General features: G+C 35.3%; 1 protein-coding gene, 1 long non-coding RNA gene and 1 pseudogene across 14 annotated transcripts in view; 2 read left to right on the top strand and 1 right to left on the bottom strand.

Annotated features, from left to right (window-relative positions):
- DLG2 (discs large MAGUK scaffold protein 2) overlaps window positions 1–12,395 on the top strand; it is a 1,975,849-nt gene that overhangs the window by 189,503 nt on the left and 1,773,951 nt on the right. The gene's annotated exons all lie outside the window — the stretch shown is intronic.
- Window positions 1–12,395, bottom strand: part of LOC140615099 (uncharacterized) — a 47,473-nt gene that overhangs the window by 25,274 nt on the left and 9,804 nt on the right. Inside the window, exon 3 of the long non-coding RNA XR_012015776.1 lies at window positions 3,004–3,043. This is a non-coding gene — a long non-coding RNA (uncharacterized lncRNA). The remainder of the gene's footprint in view (window positions 1–3,003; window positions 3,044–12,395) is intronic.
- LOC140615586 (large ribosomal subunit protein eL33 pseudogene) lies at window positions 7,390–7,766 on the top strand (annotated as a pseudogene).

Here is a 12,395-nt window from a genome sequence, read left to right as displayed (position 1 = left end):
AAAATAAAAGTAAAAAAGAAGAAAGGAAATGAAAAATGAGAGGAAACAAAGGGAAAGTAAAAGAAGTGAAAGTGTAAAGAAGTGACAATAAGACCTGGACATTAATATATATTATAAATATAAATAAATAAAACATTAATATATATAATAAATATAAATAAATATTTGGTACTAAACTATAAGTATATATTATGTGAGGTTTAAATGTTTATAAATGATTGAGTGGGTAATAGTCCATTGTATATGTATACCACATCTTTATCCATTCTAACGATGGACACCTTGGATGCTTCCATATCTTGGCTATTATAAATAATGCTTTAATGAACATAGAGAAATAGAGGTGCATAAATCTTTTTGAATTAGTGTTGTCATTGTCACTGGGTAAACACCTAATAGTGAAATTACTGGATCATATGGTAGTTCTATTTTTATTTTTTTGAGGAAACTTCATACTATTTTCCACAGCAGTTGCACCAACCTACAATCTGATCAATAGTGCACAAATGCACAAGTTCTCTTTTCTCTGGATCTGTGCCAACAGTTGTTCTTTCTTGTCTTTTTGATACTAGCCATTCTTTGGTATGAAGTGATATTTCACTGTGGTGTTGATTTGCATTTCCCTGATGATTAGTGATGTTGAACATCTTTTCATGTGTCTGTTGGCCATCTGAATGTCTTCAGAAAAATGTCTATTCAGGTCCTCTGCCCATTTTTTTATTGGAATTTTTTTTTTGGGGGGTGTTGTGTGAATTAAAAAAAACTAACACCTATAGAGAAATTAAAAGAATAGTACAAAGATATCCATATAGTCTTAGCTTATCCAAATGATATTTTGCCATGTTTGTGTGATCTCTATCTGTATATACATATATTTGTTGAGTAATTTGAAATTAAACTGCAGATATCATGATACCCTATTTCTTAGCATGTATCATCGAAGAACAAGGAAAATCTCCTGCTGAATGCCATTTTCTGTTTCTTTCTTATTATGGTTGTGTATGATTATTGCTTATAGTTTTCTTTTTATTTTTAAAAGGTTTTATATTTTCTTGGACCAGCAATCACAGAGGATTCTTTGAAGCAGTGTTAGGTGCTTAGGTGGTATCCTAGATTTCTTAGTTTGAATGCCTTCTTTTATTGGTATAGTAATGTGCATTTAAAAAATACTTGGTGCTTTGTGCTGAAGGTGGGGTTATTATACTTCTGATTTTGTGTTTCTTGTTTGTTTCTACAGGGCTCTTAATTTCAACTACTTTTTTTTTTCTTTCCTTTTACTGCCAACCTTCTAAGAGATTTCCCTTCTGGTTGCCTTTCTCTCTTTTTATCTGCCTCCCTAGTGGATTCAATCTTAACCAGAGTTTTGCTGTCTTTATAATTAAGGTCTGAAGTTTGATCCTCAACAATTTCTGCCTTCTGCCTGCAGGAGATGAGAGAGTCTTTATATATGCTAAGGAGTTCTGACTTTCACAACTTGACTTAAATTGGTCATTAATCACCCTTAGTTTTGCATTGTCTTTGTTCGAAGCTCTGATCACACATAGCAACATTCATTCAGATCTTTTGTCTGTAAAATTATTATTTGCTCTGAACCTCTTGCATGACTGAGATATTATACCTGCCAATGTATTTCCTCTCACCAGTTTTTCATTCCAGTTCGCTACAGGTGAAAGTGTAACAAACTGCACCATCAACATGCCAGAAGTTATTATCAGTACTCTACCTACTACCAATATTGGAGTTCTCATTGCCAGTTGGCTGGTGAGTGCCACAGCTCAAAAATTGCATTTTAGATTTTGCTCTTTTCAGATCACTCCTTATGCCAACTTTCTTAGGACAGTGGCCCTAGGAAACAGAATCTGGGATGAAGAATTTGCATATAGGAGTTCACTGGGAGTGCCATCAAGAAAAATATTTGTGAGAGTGTAAGGATGCAGGATTAGGTGAAGTGAAGAGTTAAGCTGCAAAGTGGTTACCGTCAAGACCTCAATTGATCTATAGGAGCCTTGGATTTTAGACAACCTTTCAGACTTGTTCTACATTGCAGCAAAGGGATTCGATCTCATAGGCTACCTTTGTGGCAGAGTTGTAACTTCAGGTGAGGGAGCTCCCTTTGAGCTGAAAGCAGTTATTAGGTAGGGACTCAGATAGGAGCTGTCAGCAGCCAACAAACCTGGCACCTAGAGGTTTGATGACATTGGTTCTAAATGAGAGATCTGGACAGTGTACCACAGCCTACACTAGAAGGAGTAAGAGAAAAAGTAGAAAGTATTATCCAAAGGTCAATAAAATACTTGAGGTAAGAGATCATGACAGCTTGGTGTTTGGAGGAACAATGGAGGTAGTGAGAGGTGGTTGGATTTGAGATATATTTCAAAGGATTTGCTATGAATTAGATGGCAGTGGAGAGAGGGATCAAGGGTATGTTCAAAGTTTTTTGGCCTGAACAACTGAAAGAATAAAGTTGCCTCATTAATTCAATGAGAAGTGATGGCTAGCAGAAGAATTTGTCTTAAAGCAACTGTATTGACTAAAGAATGTAACTAAAATATTATAATTTTCTGTTCCTATAATATAAATTGCCTAAGCTTGTCCAATTAGAAATTTAAAAATTGAATAGACTCATCACCTTGGAATAAATTAAAATTTTTCAAATAATTATCTTTAATAAAATAAACTCAGTATTGAAGTCAAATACTTTTACACTTTCAAAGATAGGTGATTCTTATGATAAGTATTCATTTCTAAATGTGTGAAATAGTAAGAAATCTTTCTAAGTCATTTTAAGAAAATAGCATAACCCTGATATCAAAACTGAACACTGATAGCACCAAATGAAGAAAATACAGATTAATCTCATTAGGGAACATAGATTAAAAACCTTAGTCAAAATACTAATAAATCTCATTCAAGAGTACTTGAGGACATCAGCAAAATGGTGGCATAGGAATTTCTACTGCTCATCTTCTAGAGATGTCAAACAATTATCTATATATGAAATACCTTAATGAGAGCCAGAACTCCAGGTGAGAGATTACAGCACCTGGATGAAGCATAGAAATAAGAAAGGAGCATTGAGAAGGGTAGGAAAATTCATTCACAGAACCCCTGTTACCCTTCCCTCAAGCCAGAGCAGCCTAGACCAGAGACAGAAGGAGAATAAAGTGAATGCTTACCTTCACCATGGACCCTACAGCTAGCACACCCTATTGCCAGGTAGACTCCTGGGGGCCTAGGTGACTCCATGTAGACTCTTGAGAACCCAGTCCCTGGGCCACCCCAGAGCTTGCCTACTTCAGCATCCCAGACACCTCCTGTGGCCCCAGGTAGCTTTGAGGGCTGGGCTGCTGGTGGGATACCATGAACCAAGTCCCTGACAACCTGGTGCCTGCCAGATCCAGCAGCCCCAGGTAGTTCCGATGGCCCCAGGCTCTCAGAGGGCCCCTCCCAGGCTTGTAGTCTACCTAGGTGCTGGTTGGCACCCATAACCCCAGACAGCTTAGTGGCCCAAGGTGATTCTCATAGCTCTAGGCAACTTCTTCAGCTTTAGCCTCCCACAAGACTCCTGTGACCCAGATTTTGGCCCACCTAACTGGCTGGTTCTTGTGGCCCTAGGTAGTTCCTGTGGCGTCAGGCTCCCAGTCAATGCCTGCAAACCTAGGCTCTTGAAAGATATGAGTTTAGTGTCATCATGATATCTATTCAGTCCTTGTTTTTGTGGATTGTTCCACTGGACTTCTTCTTAAAGGGGAATTTTAAGAGTCCCCCTTAAAATTTCTTGCAGAGGTGGTTTGGAGGTCACATATTCTTTCAGTTCCTGCCTGTCTTGGAAGCTCTTTATCTCTCCTTCCATTCTGAATGAGAGCCTTGCTGGATAAAGTATTCTTGGTTGCATGTTTTTCTCATTTAGGACCTGAATATATCCTGCCAGCCATTTCTGGCCTGCCAGGTCTCTGTGGAGAGGTCTGCTGTTACCTTAATACTCCTCCCCATAGAAGTCAGGGATCTCTGGGCAGCCCGGGTGGCTCAGCAGTTTGGCGCCGCTTTCAGCCCAGGGCATGGTCCTGGAGACCTGGGATCGAGTCCCATGTCAGGCTCCCTGTATGGAGCCTGCTTCTCCCTCTGCCTGTGTCTCTTCCTCTCTCTCTGTGTCTCTCATGAATAAATAAATTAAAAAAAAAAAGTCAGGGATCTCTTGTCTCTTGCTGCTTTAAGGATCTTCTCTTTATCTTTGGAATTTGCAAGCTTAACTATTAAATGTCGAGATGTTGAATGGTTTTTATTGATTTTAGGGGGGGATCTCTCTATTTCCTGGATCTGAATGCCTATTTCCCTTCCCAGATTAGGAAAGTTTTCAGCTATGATTTGTTCAAATACATATTCTGTACCTCTGTCCCTTTTGGCACCCTCGGGAACCCCAATTAAACGTAGGTTTTTCTTCCTTAGGCTGTCATTTATTTCCCTTAATCTATCCTCATGGTCTTTTGATTGTTTATCTCTTTTTTCCTGTATACAATGGAATATTACTCAGCCATTAGAAATGGCAAATACCCACCATTTGCTTCAACGTGGATGGAACTGGAGGGTATTATGCTGAGTGAAATAAGTCAATCGGAGAAGGACAAACATTATATGTTCTCATTCATTTGGGGAATATAAATAATAGTGAAAGGGAATAGAAGGGAAGGGAGAAGAAATGGGTAGGAAATATCAGAAAGGGAGACAGAACATAAAGACTCCTAACTCTGGGAAACGAACTAGGGGTAGTGGAAGGGGAGGAGGGCAGGGGGTGGGGGTGAATGGGTGACGGGCACTGAGGGGGGCACTTGACGAGATGAGCACTGAGTGTTATTCTGTATGTTGGCAAATTGAACACCAATAAAAAATAAATTTATTATTAAAAAATAAAAATAAAAAATATAAAAGAAAGAACAGGAGGTTTTATCATGTAGATTACCTCATCCTCCTTTGGGGGATTGAGAGGGCCCATGTGACAGACTCATTGGTGCGCATCAGAAAATTCCTAACTGGTGGTGAAGATTGCATTTCTGGGGAGATTGAACTGCAATTAGATTAGGTACTGAGTCCTGGTTTGGGTACTCAGCCTAAGTGATGCCATTTTAGGTCTGTGGTTTTCTTTTTAACAAAGGAAATCCCATAAGGCTGTCAGTGGGTTTCTCAGCAGAATCCTTTCAGGCTAGGAGAGTGAGATGATATATTCAAAGTACTGAAAGAAAAGAAAACTGCCAACCAAAAATATTTTACCCAACAAAGTTGTTTTTCAGAAATGAGGAAGAGATAAAGTTTTTTTCCAAACAAAAGCTGAAAAGAGTTCATCACAACTTAACTTGCTTTATAAGAAATGCTGAAAGGAGTTCTTCAGGATGAAATGAAAAGGATGCTGATTAGTAGCAAGAAAACATATGAAAACATATTATGCCAGTAAAGGTAAATTTATAGTTAAATTCAGAATATTTTAATACTGTAAAAAGATAATGAATAATTAGTTAACTCTAGTATAAAGGTTTAAAGGGAAAATATTAAAAATATAGTAGTTACAATAATTTTTAAATGGATACAAAATATAAAAATAGATAAATTATGACATCAAAATATAAATTATATGGGGGACTAAAAGAGTAGAATTTTGTATATGATTGAAGTTTGTGTTATCTTAAAATAGACTATTATATCTGAAGATGTTTTATGTAAGCGTCATAGTAACTGCAAAGTAAAAACCTATAGTCGATACTCATAGGATAAAGAGAAGGGAATCAAAGCATACCATTACAAAAGAATCAATAACCCAGAAAGAAAGATAGCAAAATAAGAGGAACTACAAAAAGCAAGAAAACAATAAGGTGGTATATAGGCCTTATCTATCAATAATTACTTTAAATGTAAATGGATTAAGTAATCAAAAGGCATTTCAGCTTTAAGGACACAGGCTTGCAGTGAAAGGATGGAAAAAAGATATCCTTGCAAATGAAAACCAAAATAGGAGTGGCCATACTTAACCAGACAAAATAGACTTTCTGTCAAAAACTGTAACCAAAGACAAAGAAGTATTTCTATAATTATAAAGTGATCAGTTCATCAAGAATATGTAACAATGGTAAATATATGCAGCCAGCATTGAAGCAAATATGTTGAGCAAGTGCTAACAGATTTGAAGGGAGTAATAGACAAAAATATAATAATAGAATTCAGTACCCCAATTTCAACAATAGATAGAACATTCAGACAGAAAATCAATAAGGGAATATTGGACTTGAACCATACTTTAGACCAAATGGACTTAACAGACATATACAGAGCATTCCACTCAACAGCAGCAGAATATACATTCTTCTCAAGTAAACATGGAATATTCTCCAGAACAGATCATATGTTGTCACAAAATAAGCCTTAGCAAATGTAAGAAGATTGAAATAATAATACCAAGTATCTTTTCTGACCAAAATCAATTAACTAGAAATCAGTAACAGGAGGAAAGTTGGAAAATTTACAAATGCATGGAAATGAAACAACATATTCCTGAACAACCAATGGGTCAAAGAAGAAATCAAGAGAAAAAAAATCTTGAAACAAAAGAAAATGGATGTATAATATACTAAAACTTATGAGATACACCCAAAACCATCTGTATATACAATCCCCATCAAAATTCCAATGATAAATATCATAGAAATAAAAAAAAATCCTAACGTATGTAACTGCAAAAGACTCTAAATAGACAAAATAATCCTGAGAAAGAAGAACAAAGCTGGAGATACCACACTTTCAGCTTTCCAACTATATTGCAAAACTTCAAAACTACACGGTACTAGCATAAAAACAGACACATATATCAATGGAACAGAATAGAGAGAGAGCCAAGAAAAAACCCATACATATACAGTCAACTAATACTTGGCCACAGAGCCAAAAAACTCAGTAAGGAAAACATAGTCTTCTTAATAGGGTTGAGAAAACTGAATAACCACATGCCAGAGAATGAAATTAGAATGCCTACCTTATACCCCTTACAAAAATTAGCTTAAAATAGATTAAATACTTAAATATAAGAACTGAAACTGTAAAGTTATTAGAAAAAACCCCCAGAAGAAATGTTCCTTGACATTGGTCTTGGGAAAGATTGTTTTTTTTTGAATATGACACTAAAAGTGTAAGCAATAAAAGCAAAAGTAAACAAGTGTGACTATATCAAGTAAAAAAGCTTCTGCATGAAAAAACAATCAGCAAAATAAAAGGAAATCTACAAAATGGGAGAAAATATTTACAAACTGTGTATTAGAGAAGGATTTAATATGCAAAATACATAAGAACTCCTATGACTCCATAGGAAAAAAAACAACAATATAACTTAAAAATGGGCAAAGGGCTCTTTCTGTCATCTTAGAGCCTCTGGAGGCCTGCTGGGAATAGGACTCCTAAAATGATAAATATTTCTGGAAGGCTGTGGTCCAAGGCCTTTTTTGTTGGCCATATGTGGGGTCTCCAAAACCAGAGGAGCACACAGTTCTTCTTAAAATTGAAGGTAATTATGCTTGAGATGAAACTGAATTCCATTGAAGCAAGAGATATGCTTATGCATACAAAGCAAAGAACAACATGGTTACTCCTGGTGGCAAGCTGAACCAAACAAGAGTAATCTGGGGAAAAGTAGCTCATGCTCATAGAAAGAGTGGCATGGTTTGTTCCAAGTTCCTGCTGAAGCCATTGGCCACAGAAACCTTGTGATGCTGTACCCCTCAAGGATTTAAACCTTCTGAAAAGTAAGTAAGTAAGTAAAGGTGCAGATTTATTTTTAAAAATGGGCAAAGGACTTGAAAAGACAATTTCTCCAAAGAAGACATACGGTGGCCAACAGATATATGAAGAGATGCTGGACATCACTGATCGTCACGGAAATGCAAATCAAAACCAGAATGAGATCTCACCTCATACTTGTTAGAATGACTAAAATTAAAAACAAACAAACAAACAAACAAAAAAACAGGAGACAGCAAGCGTTGGCAAGGCTATGGAGAAAAGGAAATGGTTGTGTATTGTTGGTGGGATGCAAATAAATAGTCACTATGGTAGGTTCCTCAAAAAATTAAAATAGAACTACCAGTAGATCCAGCACTCCCACTTCTGGGTAGATATCCCAAGGAAATAAAAACACTATCTTGAAGAGATATCTGCACTCCCATGTTTATTGCAGCATGGTTTATAATAGCCAAGATGTGGAAATTACCTAAGTGTGTGTCAACAGATGAATGGATAAAGAAATATAGTATGTATACATAAACAATGAAATAGTAAGAAAGAAAGAAATTCTGCTTTTGGTGACAACATGGTTAGAGCTTGAGAACATTATGTTAGTGGAATAAGACAGACAGAAAAAGGCAAATACTGTAGGTTCTCACTTATATGTGGCATCTAAAAAAAAGCTAAACTAACAGAAACAGCAGAATGGTGATTGTCAGGGGCTGAAGGGTAGGGAAAATGAGGAGGTTTTTGTCTAAGGGTACAGACTCCTATTTATTAGATGATGAGTCCTGGGGATCTAATATGTAGCATAGTGATTATAATTAACAATACTTCTTTACATACTTAAAAGTTTTTAAGAGAGCAGATCTTAAAATTTTTTCACCACAAAAAGAAATGGTAGTTATGTGAAGTAATGAAAGTGTTAACTAACTTTATTGTGATAATCAATTTGCAATATATACATGGATCAAATCATTATATTGTACACCTTAAATTTACACATGACAATAATATCTCAGTATAGTTGGGAAAAAAAGAATACATTGGAAAAAAAAACAAGATTTATTTACAAATGCAATGGGGATTACTATTAGTAAATCTATTTGTGTAACATATCACTAATAGCTCAAAGAAAATAAAAGACACAACATTAGTAGAGTAGTAATAATAACCCACATTTTTTAAATTCTATAGTGAGCTATGGTCTAGGTACTGCTTTAAGTGATATCTGTATATCTGTGCACAAACACATATACACATGCACACACAATTAGTTTATATAAAAATCTCATGAGGTAGATAATATTTTTAGTCTTCATTTTAGATGAAAAAAACTGAAACACAGAAAAGTTTAGTAACTTGCTTAAATTCACATAATTACTATGTGCAAGAGTTAGGATATGAGCCAAGGAAGAACCTGTAATGTTAAGCTACTATGCTACATTTCCTCCCAATAGATAACAATAACAATGCTATATTATTTATAATTGGCTAACATTTATCAGGTAGTTATTATGTGCCAGATACTACTCTAAGTACTTTGAGTTAATTCATCCTCACTATAGTGATATGATGCAGATATTATTATTATTAATTATTATTATTATTATTTTACAGATTAGTGAGATAACTCCTCAAGATTACTTGTAAGTAATCAATCAATTAGTAAGTTAACTCTTTAAGATTACTTCTTTACTTCTCTACTAAGTGGTGAATAGTGTTTGGATCAATTAGTAAGTTAACTCCTCAAGATAACTTCTCAACTTCTCTACTAAGTGGTGAATTAGGGTTTGGAACTGTGTAATCTGCCTCCAGAGCAGATGCTATACTACCTCCAAAACATTTGAACATTCATTCCTGATAATAAACAAAAGAAAACAATCTAAAATTGACCAACCAATCAGAAACTGTGTTCTTAAACTAAAAGGATGCCTGAAAATTATTTATAAAAATCTAAAATTCAATTGTATATTGTTTTAAACACTAAATATATTACCATTAAATTTAGTAATGGGGTATGCTGCATTAAATCAACACTATTTAATTAAAAATGTTTATTAAAATTTTTATTTGAGAGAGCATATGTGCATGTGTGGGGGGAGGGGCAGAGAGCGATGGAGAGAAAGAATCTCACAGACTCTCAGCTGAGCATGGAGTCTGACGCTGGGCTCATGATTCTGAGATTATGAACTGAGCTGAAATCAGGAGTTAGATGCTTGACCAACGTCACCCAGGTACCCCTAAATTAACACTATTTAAAAGAAAAACTTTTTTGGAGGTATATTATAAAACGTATGAAAACCATTCAATTAAGAAAAATGAAACCACACCAATACATAATTGAGATGAAGTCATGAATTGGGAATTCACAAAAATATAATTATAAATTGGTGATCAAAAACAATTTCAAGACATAAATGTTTAACAGTGATTGTGTTTTGTACAGATTATGAAAATAATAGTACTCAATAATCAGGATTGATGAAAATCTGTTAAAACAAAAACATTTGTTCCATATTGGTGGAAATGAAAATAAGTTCAATTATTCTAGTTAAGTGTAAACCAAAAATTTAAAATACTTTTACTCTTTTTTCCAGCAAATTCCCTAGATATTTATCCCCTGAAATAATCTGAGATGAGGACAGAGAGGAATGCATAAGAATGTTAATTTTAGCATTATTAGATATTAAGTACAATATTAAATACAACTTGAATGTTGAATGACAGGTTATTAGTTTTTAAATTATGGCATGTTCATTTACTAAGCTATATACTTTTAATAAAGGCTTTAACTGACTGAAATTGGGTTCCTGAGTTTCTCCTGTTTCTAATGCCAATGTTCAAACTTATGACTTCATTTTTATTTGGGTCTGGCCTAAGAATGCTCTAGTGTCATACTTTTATTGATAGTTTTCTTTTAAATATTTATTTGTTTTTGCAAAGAAGAGAAACATAAGTCACTTGCATCAGTAATGGAGCAGGCTGAAATAAGTGTGTGTTCATGAGAGGATCCAGGATGCTTTATTGAAGAGCAGAAAATTGTGAAAGTGTTGAAGGGACAAGCACAGAGTTAGAAAGCTAAATAAAAAATATGAAGTTTTTTGGTTAATAAAAAAACAAAGGGCTTGTTCTGTTAAAAAAAGGTAGGGATAGATGGGGTATTTGTAAAGGTAAGGTGAAATAATGAATATTTGAGAGGCCTAATAATTTGATCTAGTTTAGATTCATGTAGGAGAGGCCTAAGATGAGGATTCAAATTCAAGTTTAAGTGGTTTATTTGGGAGATGATCGGAGAAAGCATCGGAAGGGCAGTAAGAAAGTGAGAAAGTGAAGGTGAGATACTTAGTAAAGGGTGCATTGTCAAACCAGTATATTAATCTTCCTAGGGAACTCCAGGAGTCAGTGTAGAATCAGCCAGCCTCGGGTAATCTCTGTTATCTCTAGTGACAAAAGGAGCTAGTGTTTATATGCCAACCACTGTTGTTTAGACTTAGTTAAGGGTTGCTCCTTGAAGGGAGAGTATGTTTGTTGATTTCTGGCACTTCCAGCTGGCCTAGCATACTGATGAGAGGGTCCTAGCTCTAGAAAAATCCCCAAGGCAGCTGGAAGTCTGGCTTGCATCAAGGTGATGAAGCCTGGGTGAGGACGGTGGGGAATGAGGCTAGGGTATTGACAGTGTGTATTGCACCATAGTAACAACATCTTTTTGAATACTGGTATTGACATTCACATTTTTAGGAATTAATAGTTTTTTTTTTTCTTTCTGTAAGTAGAATGACAACAACAGAATCTCATCATAATACCTATCTGGTAAGGAGAATTTGGAAAAAGCAGGCTTAGCTGGACCTCAACTAAGGGGCTTATTTGTTGAAGGAATGAAAAAACCTTGCTATAACCCAGTTCATCTAATAAAAAATTGGTGCTCAAAAACAAGTGCGAATACAATTATATCTGCTTGTTGGCAGATATACTAATAAAAGAGATCATGATTTCCATTTTAAGATCAGAAGGAACTTGGGACGCCTGGGTGGCTCAGTGGTTAAGTGTCTGTTTTGGGCTCAGGGTGTGATGCTGGAGTCCTGGGATCAAGTCCCAGATCGGGCTTCCTGCATGGGGCCTGCTTCTCCTTCTGCCTATGTTTCTGCCTTTCTCTCTGTATCTCTCATGAATAAATAAATAAAATCTTAAAAAAAAATAGGAAATAGACTTATTTTAATCCTGTGAACCAGTCATCTTGCAAACCATATGAGAAATGATGCTGTCAACATACAATATACAAACTATAATTTTCTTCCATTGCATGGGAAGGAGGACTCTGAATTTATCTTCAATTACAATTGTTATATTCTGACAACTGTATGAAAAGATTAATGAACATTTCCATGTCTTATCAGCATTAAAATACCAAAACACTTAAAAATTGTTCCAAATGGCTAGTTCCTAGCATGGTGTCTGATACATAGTAGATACTTAAAAGATATTTTTTGAGACTCAATTACCGTTAGTACTGAACTTTCTGGATTAGATTGATCTATTCTTTTATTTATTCTGCAAACATTGAGCATCTACAGCACATCAGGCACAGTGCTAATTTAGAATTTGACCTAGATGGATCTATATATTATTTAGCAGACAAA

This window comes from Canis lupus, chromosome 23 (genome assembly GCF_048164855.1).
Source record: "Canis lupus baileyi chromosome 23, mCanLup2.hap1, whole genome shotgun sequence".
Lineage (NCBI taxonomy): Eukaryota > Metazoa > Chordata > Mammalia > Carnivora > Canidae > Canis > Canis lupus.
The sequence above is the reverse complement of the archived record's forward strand: the minus strand, read 5'-3'. Positions and strand labels throughout refer to the sequence as shown.